The following is a 12,982-nucleotide window of genomic DNA, read 5'->3' as shown; positions in this document are numbered from 1 at the left end:
GGAACTCACTATACACTGGCCCAAAACTCACAAAGACCCACCTGCCTCTGCCTCCAGCATGCTGGGATTAAAGGTGTGTTGCCTCTGCCTCCAGCATGCTGGGGTTAAAGGTGTGTTGCCTCTGCCTCCAGCATGCTGGGGTTAAAGGTATGTGCACCATGTTTGGTGCATGGTGATATTTGGACTTGAACGGAGTTAAAACTTCTGCAGTTAAGGTGGCTCTTGGATTGTAGTTGGCTGATCTGTCATCTAGATCTAAGAAAATGGTAGAAAAGTGTTAATAGTACAGTTGGGAGTTAAATTGTATTGTGTCTTTAGCTACTGGTTTGTAAAGAGAAAAATAATGACACAGAAAAAAAGAAGGGAATATAGATTAGTATTCTCCCTGTAACCCAAAACATACCCAGCAAAGGAGTCACCCGTACTACTGGCAGCTGGTGGGCAGTGAAGCCGTGTCCTCTGTCCGCTCTCTCACTTCTTCCTCACTGATGGACACAGCTGACAGTCACGTGGGAGGAACATTTGGTCAGCCAGTTCTTACACACTCTTAGCCGCACACGGGAGTAGACTCAGGGGTGTGCCTCCTTGTTTAGCCCATGTACTTTCAGCTCCCAACGAAGTTCAGGCTCAGGAGCTCTGCCCTCAACCTATGCCTTTCTCTTGCTTGTACGTGGAGACCTTGAGCGTCACCCTCGGAACGTGCCCCACAGCTTTCAGCCTGTGGTGATCGGTTCCCTGTGATTCCTGCCTCCTGGGGCATCCACAGCTTCTGCTTTGTTTGTTTGTTGTTTGTTTAATTCAATTTGAATGATCTCTGCCTTCTAATCAAAGACTATTTAAAGTAATTGATGATGTTTTAGGGCTTAAAAGTCAGCCACTATTACTTTCTATTGGCCCCATCCAAAGTGTACTTTCAGACTCTCTCTCTCCTTTCATTTTATAAGGAAATTAATTGAATACTTTTACCTTGCATTTTCTTTTTGATTAGTTTAACTCTACTTCATTTACTAGTCTTTTCATGGTTACTCTGAGATTTCAGCATCTCGATTTGCTACAACCTGACAGAAATTCCTTTTTTTTTTGTTAATGTACAGATAGATTATAGAGAATTTTCAGTACTCTATATTTTTCTTTCTTTTTTTTTTTTTGCTGCTATCATCAATTTTATTTCTACATATCTTAAATACCTCTGAGATAGCATTTTAAGAGTTTTAACTTATTTATTATTTTAAGGTTTTGAGGGTTTTATGGGTTCTCTATGTAAAGCAGGCTGGCCTAGAACTCACAATTCTGCTGCAGCCTCCCAAGTACTTACATTGCAGGAGTGAGCCACCATTCCCAACAAATATAACAAGAGCCTCCAATGTTCAGTGCTCATGTATTGATTCAAATGTTTTTCTGGCCTTTTTATCAAGGTCATGCTGGCTCTGTGGAGTGACCTTGGAAATATTTCCCTTGTTGCTGTGATGGAAGTAATTTTGAGGATTTAGCGGTTTTTCTTCCATGCCTGCTGGACTTCACCAGTGGGACCTAAACTTTCTTTGCATGAGACATTGTAAGGTGTAAGTCCAATCTCTTTAGCAGACACAACACAGTTCATGCCACCCATTTCTTCTGGAATGAGCTTCAGGACTAAGCTTATACTTGTAAGGAATCAGTATCTACGTGTTCAGCTAGTGGTCACAATGCAGTCTTTCGGTTTGTCCCCACCTAGTGTAGAAAGTAGAGTTTATTACAGTGTACATAGAGTTTATTACCACCTGAAGTGAAACACTCTAACAGGGTGAGAATGGCCAGTGGACAGCTGGCCACGGTTCCAACCCACATTTGAAGATGTATTCCTTGATAATTTCATGCATGCCCCTTGACCATATTCAGTCCTCATTACTCCCTAGGACCTCCTCCCATTTTCTCTGGACTTCTTCCCAGTGACTTCCCATCCTTCTGTTATGTGTCTTTAAAATCAAGAAATTACTAGACATGCAAAGAGATAGGACCAAATGACACAACCCGAGGAATACAGCAAACTGCAGGACAGACTTATGGATAACACAGATCTTAGAATTATCAGGGAAATAAGCAAGTAACAAAGCACTAGAATCAACAATGACAAAAAGAATCTAAGGCTGAAAATCAAAGGTGACATTAAAAAGTCATTAGAATTAAAAAACTGAAAAAGCATACGAGGAAAAGAGATTCACTAACAGGCCATTGGTATCCAAAGTGAAGCAAATTGGGGAAAAGATGCATTTATGTGTGGATACACCATTAAGCTTACCAAATTGCTCTTTCTGAAGGTGTGATTTCTCAGGAGTTGATTATTCTACAATCAGGGCACATCAAACCCAGTGGAACAACACCAACAGTAGCACTGTGTTATGTCAGTGGTGAACTGTGCCCTACATACAGTAAGAAGAGCAAAGCTTTCAGGAACATTTGTTTCCATTCCAAAAGTCTATGTTCAGCTAAGCAGTCAAGAGAGAAGGTAGTGTCATGAGAGTTTCAGACGTTTAAATCTCAAAGTATCCATAGCCAATGTATTTCTTTCAAGAAGTCTTTAGGGATGTGTTCTGGTTAATCAACAATAACAACAAAATGTAAGAATAAACCCTCCAGTTTCAAGGAACAGCCGTCCTTTCCTGTGAGTATGACTTGAAAAGGTACGCACAGAATAGCAGATCTGCAGTAGGCTTTGAGGATAACTCACCTCTCCTGGCCCACAGAGAGTCTGTCTTCCAAAGGAAAGAGTAGAATTTGTCAAGAGTTACTGCGATAGAGGAATGGATGCTTTGATAGTGTGGTAAGCGTGTGTGTTGTGTGCTAGAAAGAATGTATACAATGTAAGCACCAAGAGAAAAAGGCGATTACAAGCCTGGAGCAGAGGGCAATACATAAGAAAGATGGCCAACTCAGATCTATTAGTTTTCTCAGGATATAGAAAAGATACAGGGGTGTCTGGAAAGTTCTACATCAACAGTAAGTGACACAGGACTTTGCTTCTTTCATCTATTTTCATTAAGTTTCCAGTAACAATATTTGCAGCCACAGTTCATAATATTTTCACAGTCTACCATAATTTAACCAAATGCTATTTTTCCAGTTTTTAAAACTGAAGGGGGAAGAAGAAACGCCACAGAGGACATAGTTGCCACCTATGTCGCTGTTGTAGAAATGACAAAACAGTACCAGACGGTGTGAGGTAACTCTGAAGCAGTCGGGCAAAAGAACTGCAGATAACTTCATTTGCCTACTATGCGAAACGATACTTCTGTGTGCATTGAAATGTACGAGCGAGTAATTTGAACTTGACCGGCAAGAACCAGAGGTTTAAATGAGTAAGACATGAGAACTAGTGAAGAGAAGAGAACTAAACTAAACTAAAGATAGCAGGTCTTCAGTTTAAGATGCAGAACGAAGGCTAGCTTCAATCTCTTGTGTCTTCTAAAATCCCCCGAAAGCAAGAAGAAGACAAACTACATCTGAAAGAAGAGATGCTATAACCCCGTGCCATACTGCAACCTAGGCTGGGCGCTCATGTCTTTGGGTCTCTCTCGGGTGATCCGCCATGGAAAAATTTCCAAGTTACTGACTTACCCTGAGAAGCAAACGTTCTTTGAAAAGCAAGAAGGAGTATAATCTCCATCCTGGCTAAAGAATCCTTTCTGCCTTGTAAAATCACAGAGATAGAAAGATCTTACAAAGAAGCCTATAAGGAAGTAGAGAAAGTAAGGATATTGAGCATTCCTGGAGAACTACTAATTCCTGTAAATAAAATGATGTAAGGTCTGAATTTATACTTAAGATACACCCCAGTCAACTTACAAACAAGGATTCACTGTGAGTTAGAACTTCCTGTTGGCCTAGAGGTTTAGGGTCTGACATCCTTTGTATACATCCTTTCCACCAGAAACGTACTTCTTCAGAGTCTTTGTTAAAGACAAACAAACAAACAAAAACCAACTAAGCAACCAGCTAAGCAAGCAAGCAAGCAACCAACCGACCCCTGAAAAGGAAAGCAGGAATTGTTTCCCAACCCCACAACTATCATTTAACATTATGGAACTGCGAGGCTGGGAGATGCTGAGCTGGGAAACTGCTTGCTACTCAAGCATGAGGACCTGAGGTCAGATCCCTAGCATCCATGCAAAAGCTACACGAAGATGCTGAAAGATGCGTCTGCAAACCCATAAGAAGGGGCAGAGAGACAAGAGGACCCCAGACCCATGAATCAGTCAGGATCAGTAAGAGTCTCTGCCTCAGAAACCAAGGTAGAAAGGAACTGAGACAGGCACCTGTTGTTAGCCTCTGGTACTTAGATACACTCACATGCCCACATAGGCTAGCACATGCACACACAAACACAAGCACAAATATACCATGCACACATATTTTTAAATTGTACACTTTAAGTGGGTAAAGTCTATTGCATGTGAATTGTGTTTCAATAAAACTTTTTAAAAAATGAATCAGGAAACAAAATAATTAGAGGAAACATGCATAACAGATGAGAAAAAAAAATCTAGAAAATGTCAGGAAAAAAAAAACATTGTGGGAGAGCGGTCAAAAATAGTGACCAAACAGCTTTACATTGATTCAAATGATGGAGTGAAGAGGATGTACCATGGGTCACAAGTACAACATACAGACAAAAAGACCAAGGAAAGAAATGAAAAGAGGTGTCGTGAGGACAAAGCTGAACCGAGCTGAAGCCGAGAAGATGCAGAAGGGTGATGATGTCACAAGCAATTCCACAGACAACAGGCAGGGCTAAAGGAAGCTAAGGAGATGAAGGGTCTGAGGCAAGTGAAGGAGGAAAGAAATGGGATTTTGAAGAATTATAGAAAAATATTCCTCTATGTGAAAGACTGATAAGGAAGAGTCACAGTTGAATTACATTTTTTTAAGACAGCAGAAAAATTAAGCATGTGTGTGCACACACACCACAATTCAAGGTATAATCCAAGAAAATCTTCTGAAATAAGACACTTGAGTCTATAAATTTCAAAAGTACTTCATCTTCCAGAGAGAACTAACAAAGGTCAATCAGCAGGAGAACATTCGCTAATAAAGTTATTGCACTTCAAAGATATGATCATTCAGATGGAAAACCAAACTGCTCTGGGGGAAGGACAAAGAATAAGGTTAGCTTTAAACTTCATTAAAGCAACAGTCTGCTTTGTAGAAACTTGCTGTCTTCAAAAACCTCAGGAAAACTATGACTAAAGGATTTTTATTTCCAGCCAAAGTCTAGTTCAAGCAGAAAGACAACGTGTAGATGATTTACACATGCAAATCTTCAAGGATAAGAACGGGAATTCTACCTTTACACCTTCTTTTAGCGGGCTGGGAGGATGGCTCAGCAGTGAAGAGCACTTGCTGCTCTTGAAGAGGACTCAGTTCAGTATTCAGTACTCTTATGGTGGTTCACAACGTCTGTCACCCCAGTCCAGCGGACCCTACACCCCTGTCTAGCCTTGGGTACACTGATATACATGCTAGAAAATTACTCATATACATAAAATAAAAATAAATCTTAAAACAAAAGAAAACAAAACAGCTACTTTAGGTAACTCCATTCATTGAAAAATAAGTAAAGGATGAAAATATTTAAGAGTTCGGTAAGTTAGAAAAAGAACAGAACCCTAACCGAGGAAGAATGCTGGCTTGGGAAGATTAAAAAGCAGCAATGCCAGAGTTAGAGAAGAGGGAAGCTGTAGGGTATGGAGTGTTCTTGAGGAACACTCAAAGCACACATAGAGTTAAGCTAATCAAATGATTAAAAAGAGAAGGCAGGCCCCACACAGCATTACATATGAATATGAAGGAAAAGCAGCTTAACTCTGAGAACATCACATCGTAAGGTGATGTCTTGCTAAGCTTTATGACATAGCTGTCTGTCCCTCTGTGTCTGTGAGGAATTTGCTCCAGGATCTCTTTGGGTACCAACATGTGTGGATGCTCAAGTCTCTTGTACACCATTTGCATCTAACTTATACACATCCTCTCTTACACTAGATAATCTTTGGGTTTATCTTGCAAAGGCCATGCATCTAGCTGTTACAATGTGTCGTTTAGAAATTATGACAACAAAAACTCTCAACACACTTAACACAGATGGAATATATTTAAAACATTTTGAATCTGTGGTTGGTTGAATTTATAAACAAGAAAAAAAATCATACGGCCAGAGGGTTGAGTATATTCATAATAGACAGATAGCTGTGGAAATACAACTGATCAAAACTCACTCCAGAAAAAGAACACAGTACAAACAGATTAACTTATAGAAAAACTTACAAGTGGATCCAATTGAGTCTTTTTAAGGAACATAGAATTGCAATTTTATTTAAATGGTTTCAGAGAATAGAAAGAAAAATATCAAAAATCTTCTCAACTCAAGAGTGGAACAGTTTAATCCCCAAACCTAGTAAATTAAACGTCAGCCGGTAGATTCCAGTGGCGCCTTACTAAATATGTACCATGGCAAAGCAATACTCGTGTGAAGAACTCAACAGTGGTCCAGTGTTAAACCTAAACTTGTTGTCAGAATATGTCTTACATATCCGTAGGGAGAAAGTCACATGTCTGAGCATTGCTGACTGCCATTGTTGAAAGGGTTTCTAATGTCACCTAATACACCCTTTCAGTTAAAACAAAAAAGCAGTGAAATACTGATAGACACATATCTGAGATCACATAAAATATACATATTTCATATAGAAAGCCAGAAACTATACAGTGAAATGTTGAGTCCCATGAAAGTCACAAATCAAACAAGGGCACATGTTACCAGAATTATTTAATTTTGTGAGGACACATACAAGCCAATACCATTGGAGTAGAGAAATGAAAAAGCGAATTCACTTAAATGTGAGTTAAACTGTGAGAGATAGTGTAGGAAGTCAACTGAAAATTCCCATCACCAAAAAGCAAGACAATTCAACAAATGGTGGAGAGGGAAACTGGAACACAAGAGTAATAGTTATGTTTGTAAAATAGGTATCTTTATAAATAGTTATCTTTATATATATAATAGATATCTTTATATCTTTATAAATCTTCATTTTATCTAGAAATATAATAGAAGAAAATCATGCAATTTATATGGGATTCTTAGAAGTTAACCTTAGAAGTGTAGGTCATTATGCTGTTAAATAAAGAAACAATGATAATAAGATGGGAATCCTTTCTAAATAAACCTGTAAAAACATTTTTTTTAATTTTGGACTAGTACTCACCATTCTAGAAGACCCCCTGCACACTAGCAGAGGAGGAAAGTAGACATCAATGGAACAAAACTATAATTCTGTGACCCATAGCAGCAACCTGCCTGTAAGACCTGCTAGTCTGGCAGTGTCACCAAGGTTAATAAACAGCCACTCTCTGCTTGTCTTTAAGGCCTGCTCCATCAGATGGAAACCGTACGGGAGACTGATAAAGTGACCAAGAACCTGAGACTAGATATACGGCCCTAGGGAAAAGCCACTACTATCATTGTGCTCAAGGAACAGGACGATAAAATATCACTGTCTAATATCACTGTACCCATAGATCAGGGCGTCACTCAGACCTCATCGGAGAGGCATCTTCTTGCAGTAGATAGTAATTAGCAGAGAGAAACCAAGCTGGAAGCAACAGGAAAACTTCCTCCTCGCTGGAGCGCGTTCATAATGCCAGCAGGTGCTATGCAGACCACCAGTAGGGAGGGCTTGTGTGTAGAAAAGCTGTGAACGATATCATCTAGCAGTGGGTCTGCCAACAGTGGGCCTGCTGCTGTGCTCGCCAATGCAATAGTGGCGCAGGGGCTATGGGGACAACCACTTCTGGATTGGATCAGGACCAACTTCATAGGATAGAATTCATTCCTGATATGCAAAACTGTCCAATAGCCCCTGGTTCAGGAGGTCCCAGACCCAAGGGAGGAACTTAACCGTTGTCATCCTGTTATGTGGACATGTTGTCAAACTGCCTTCTGAACATGTATGCATATATATGTATATATACACACACATATATATATATATATATTCTTATATACATACACGTGCATGTACATATATGCTGCCCTCAACTTTGGTCAGAAAAGATTCTTTGTGCAGTGGTCCACAGTTAACTCAGAGACTCATAACTCAGCACAAAGTGCCGAGAAGAAATGACTACTGAATGTTGAGCCCTAAATGGGACATCTGCATCAACCCGCCTCCCTCCAAGGCTCAGGGAACACTGTGGAAGAGGAGCAGGAAGAACTTAAGAGCTGGGGGAGGGGAGGGTGCTGAGGACGCTGCCTTACCCTGAGTTCCCAGCAGCTATGGTGACCCGCACACATCAAGTCAGCAAGAGCAGCCAACATCCACAGGCAGCACTGAGAGGGAGGCTCAGTGGGTTTCAATGGGAAAAGAGAGGAGAGAACATGATGTAAAGAAGGGGACTGCGGGCCTGGACCTGATCGAGACGCGTTGTAAACATGTATGAAATTGTCAAAAAACGAAAATATATCCTATTGAAAAACCCTTCATTTTCGTCCCTGTCTTTTGTCTTTTTTTTTTTTTTTTTTTGGTTTTTCGAGGCAGGGTTTCTCTGTGTAGCCTTGGCTGTCCTGGAACTCACTTTGTAGACCAGGCTGGCCTCGAACTCAGAAATCCGCCTCTGCCTCCCAAGTGCTGGGATTAAAGGCGTGCGCCACCACGCCCGGCTTTTTTTTTTTTTTTTTTTTGTCTTTTTTTTTGTCTTTTGTCTTAGCGTATCGAATAATCGGTGTATGGTAACTGTAGTGCACACAGGCTCCATTGTATGTGTCGGGTCCCTGCCTCTGTCTTTCCTGTTAGTTCGGTGGGGGCGTGGGGAGGGCTTATTTGTTTTGGCTTCATTGTTTTTAAAACTCATGAGTCTGGTGTAGTCCCTTGAACATAGCTGAGTGAATTCTTTCAGATTGCATTGATTTCAGCAGGTGTCAAGAACACAGTTAGTTCTCTCCATATTCTTGGTTTGAGAATTCTGGAGTCACTCGCACCCCATAAAACCAGCTGCATGAAATGGCATTTTTTCTCTCCTCCGCCTCCCCCTCCTCCTTCTTTCCCTCCTTCTGCTCCTCTTTTTCCTCCTCCTCCCTTCTTCCTCCCCCTTCCTTTCCTCCTCTTCTCCCTCCTCCTTCTGTTCCTCCTTTTTCTCCCCTTTCCCCTCCTTCCTCTGCCCCTCCCTCTCCTTCTTTTCCTCTTCCCCCTCCTCCTCCCCCTCCTCCTGTTCCTCCTTTTCCTCTCCCCCCTCTCCTCCTTCCCTCCCCTTCTTCCTCCTTTTTAAAGTTGTATTTTTTAACCTTAACTTTGTTTTTAACCGAAAGAATTTAAAGCATTTAGATGCTGCTAGCTGTTGTTGTTGTTGATTTTTTGTTTTGTTTTGTTCTTTGCTGTCCTGCATCACCTCTCTGAGCATCCTGTGGCTGAAAGTCAACCACCAAGCTTGGTTCAGTCCTTGGTTCTCTTGCTGTGACAGAGTAACGGCTGCATGCAGTCTCCAGGACCGCAGTCACTGTGCTTGAGGGTGGACGCTCTTTGTCCTTTTGGTTTGTTTTTGTCTTTATTACACAGAGTGGCAGGTCTAATCCAGATCTTGCAAAATTACTCCAGAGAAAAATTTACAGGCCAAACCTCCTGGGGGAGGCGTCAGTGATGAATGGAGTCACCTGCAACAATAGAGTCCACTGGAGTGGGGCAGTCAAACCTGCTTCCTCCGAGGGCAGAGTTGATTTGTTTAGTGTCTGAAAGGTCATCTGCCCTGGGAAGAGGGAGGGCACTCTGCATCCGTAGTCCATAAGCCTATCCTTGACAGCTGCAGGAAGACCCTGCTTCTTTGCTAGTCACATGGAACTGCGTGTCCATTTGCTCTCATTACTGTGCTCTGGGATGGGTTTTACTTGCTAGGCACCAAGCTCTTCACAGAAGGAAAGGGCTTCTGGGCTCCTCGAATTGCCAAAGCAGGCCCCTTCTCTTCCTGGTCCCCTGCAGGACCAAACTCAGCTCATCAGCAAGTCCCGATGAGTGTTGCTCTCTGTTTCAGGCTTCGAATCAGTGCCAGATCAGTCATCCCGATTTTAACGTCGCAACGTTCTGTTCCCTGCTCAGCAAAGCAATTGACCGAGAGTCCCAGATGCATTGAAATGCCTTTCATTTCTTTTGTTCCTCCAAAAACCTCAATGGATCCTCTTTCTTGTGGTACAAAATAAAAGAATCTCAGGTAATCGATGGAAAAGTCAATATCACAAATCCTACAAACAAGAACTTAAATTCATTTCTTAGTTTCCCTGATGGATACTGAATGATAACCACACCAATGTGTCACTGGGTTTGTAAGGCACACAGCTGTAACCATCATACCACATCCTGGTACAGCACAATAAGACAAAAGCGATACAAAGGGGACCAGAGAGGGCTGAGTCGCATGGGGGTAATGATGTCCCTGTATCTCAATGAGATCATGTCGGTATGCATCCCAAGTTGATTTAGTGGGTTAAGCTGTAGATGGCAGGTATGGAGAGACACCAAGAATATATAAATTCAAGCAAAGATATTCCCATGCAAAGGAAACTCCAAGGCAACATCTGTTACAAATACAGCTTTAAAGTCCCCAGCAAGCTAGAAGCCAGCCAAAAGCAACAATATATAAAAAGGATCATATATCATATAAGATTCCCAGGATTGCGTTAACGACATATCAGAAACGGGTATCAGTTCTGGAAGCTGTAATGTCTGCAATGAATGTGTTACAGATCTATTTTAGAACTCTCTTGTACCATGGTTCCATGCTACAAGCCCACTGAACATCAGCATCCATACGACTTTCTTCCTGTGTCTGTCAGAAAAATCCTCCCCTTTTATAAAAATGCAATAATAATACAAATGGTGCTAGATTCAGATCCACTTTAATCTTCTAGGACCTTATTTTAAATAATTATACTGGCACTGACCTTATGAGTAACCAAGACCATCATATCCTGAGGTACTGGGAGCAGAGCTGCAACATGCAGGCTTTCCAGGGCACAAGTCAACAAGTAACATATGCCCTGAGCAGCAGAGTCAAGGTTTAGTTGGCATTTGAAAATCAATCCATGTAAATTCCATATTAGAAAACTAGAGATCAGAAACTGTTATCAATCTCAAGATGAAGGAAAAGAATTGCCAGAATTCAACATCCTTTACAAAAAGATGTGTATACACATGTGCACACACACGCGCGCGCACACACACACACACACACAACCTTTACAGCTAATATCACACATAATATTGAAAAAAAAACTTAATATTTTCTAAGATTATAAACAGGGCAAGAGGGGGCTGGAGAGATGGCTTAGCGGTTGGGAGCACCGACTGCTCTTCCAAAGGTCCTGAGTTCAAATCCCAGCAACCACATGGTGGCTCACAACCATCCTAACAAGATCTGACACCCTCTTCTGGAGTGTCTGAAGACAGCTACAGTGTACTTACATATAATAAATAAATAAATAAATAAATCTTTTAAAAAATAAACAGGGCAAGAATAGCCACTGCCAATTTTTTCTCAGCTGTACTAAGGCTCCAGTGAGAGCAACTGGCTCAGCCTAAGATCAACCCAAGGAAGAGAATGACCATTTCTAGTCATTAAAGGCATCATCTTCTACATAAATACCAGGGAACCCACTAAAAAATAGACAAGCTTAGCAAGGTTGTAATATACAAAATCAAGATCACAATAAAATAATAAACAGTCAATTATATTTCTATATATTTGCAGTAACTGTACAGAAATAAATATAAGGAAACAAACCAGTTTAAAATGAATAAAATTGGAATAAGAGTAACAAAGATGGAAAACTTATCTTCTACAAACAGCAAGACAGGAGTGAAAGAAATATAAAAACAAGAAAATGGAAAGAAATCTCATGTTTGTGATTAGAAATCTTAAAATTGTTACCATGACAACTGTCTGCAGTTGGTCGACACTAACAATGGAGTCCTACCAAGTCCTCAGCAGATTTTGATGGAGAAATTTACAAGTTCATCCTCTAGCTTATAAGAAAATGCTAGGCTCCCAAAATAGCCAAGATATTCTTGAGAATGGGGGAGGGGGGAAGGACTCATACCTCTCAAATTCAAAATTTGCTCTAATACAACATTCGGGAACGTGCATTACTGAGCATCTTTTTCCTACAGCACTCAGGAGTGTGCTACTGAGCATCTTTTTCCTACAGCACTCAGAGTACGTAGTACTGAACATCTCTTTCCTACAGCACTTGGAGCATGTAGTACTGAGCATCTCTTTCCCACAGCACTCAGAGAGTGTGCTACTGAGCATCTCTTTCCTACAGCACTCAGAACCAAGCGCTACTTAACTTCACTTTCTCAGCTGGAGTTACTGGGGGCATCAACCACAGTCCAGTGCAGTCCCCATGCCCAGGAGTAGTTGGCCAACAGAAAATGGACTCTGGGATTTTTAGGGACTCTTTGTTTCTTTTTGCCATCATTTTGTCTTATTGGTCTTTTGCCTGTTTATTTATATTTTTACTTCTTATGGTTTTTGTTTCCTGTTTTCGTTTTGAGAGAGAGAGAGGAATAACATGAGGTTGGGTGGGTAGGGAGGTAGGACCTAGAAGAGTTGGGAGAGGAGAAAAAAAAAGGATCAAAATATATTATATAGAAAGTTTTAATTAAAAAAGGAGTGGACGGCATAAACATAAAGGTGTGTGGATTAGAATTGTTTATACCACACCATGGCCAACTGATTATTGACAATGTCATAAATCAAATATGAAAAAAATGTCTTTTTTTTTTTCAACACATATTCTGGGATAACCAGACAACTGGATACTGACATGCTAAAGGATCAGTTTAGGCCTCTGTCTCATTCCATACATAGACACTATGTCGTGAACTAGCCAGGAACCTGTCTGAGCTCAAGTTATTAAACATTTTTTTGAGACAAGGTTTGATACGTAGCTTGAGCTTTCTTT

This window comes from Mus caroli, unplaced genomic scaffold (assembly GCF_978045245.1).
Source record: "Mus caroli unplaced genomic scaffold, Mus_caroli_1 scaffold_18, whole genome shotgun sequence".
NCBI classification, from domain to species: domain Eukaryota; kingdom Metazoa; phylum Chordata; class Mammalia; order Rodentia; family Muridae; genus Mus; species Mus caroli.
The sequence above is the reverse complement of the archived record's forward strand: the minus strand, read 5'-3'. Positions refer to the sequence as shown.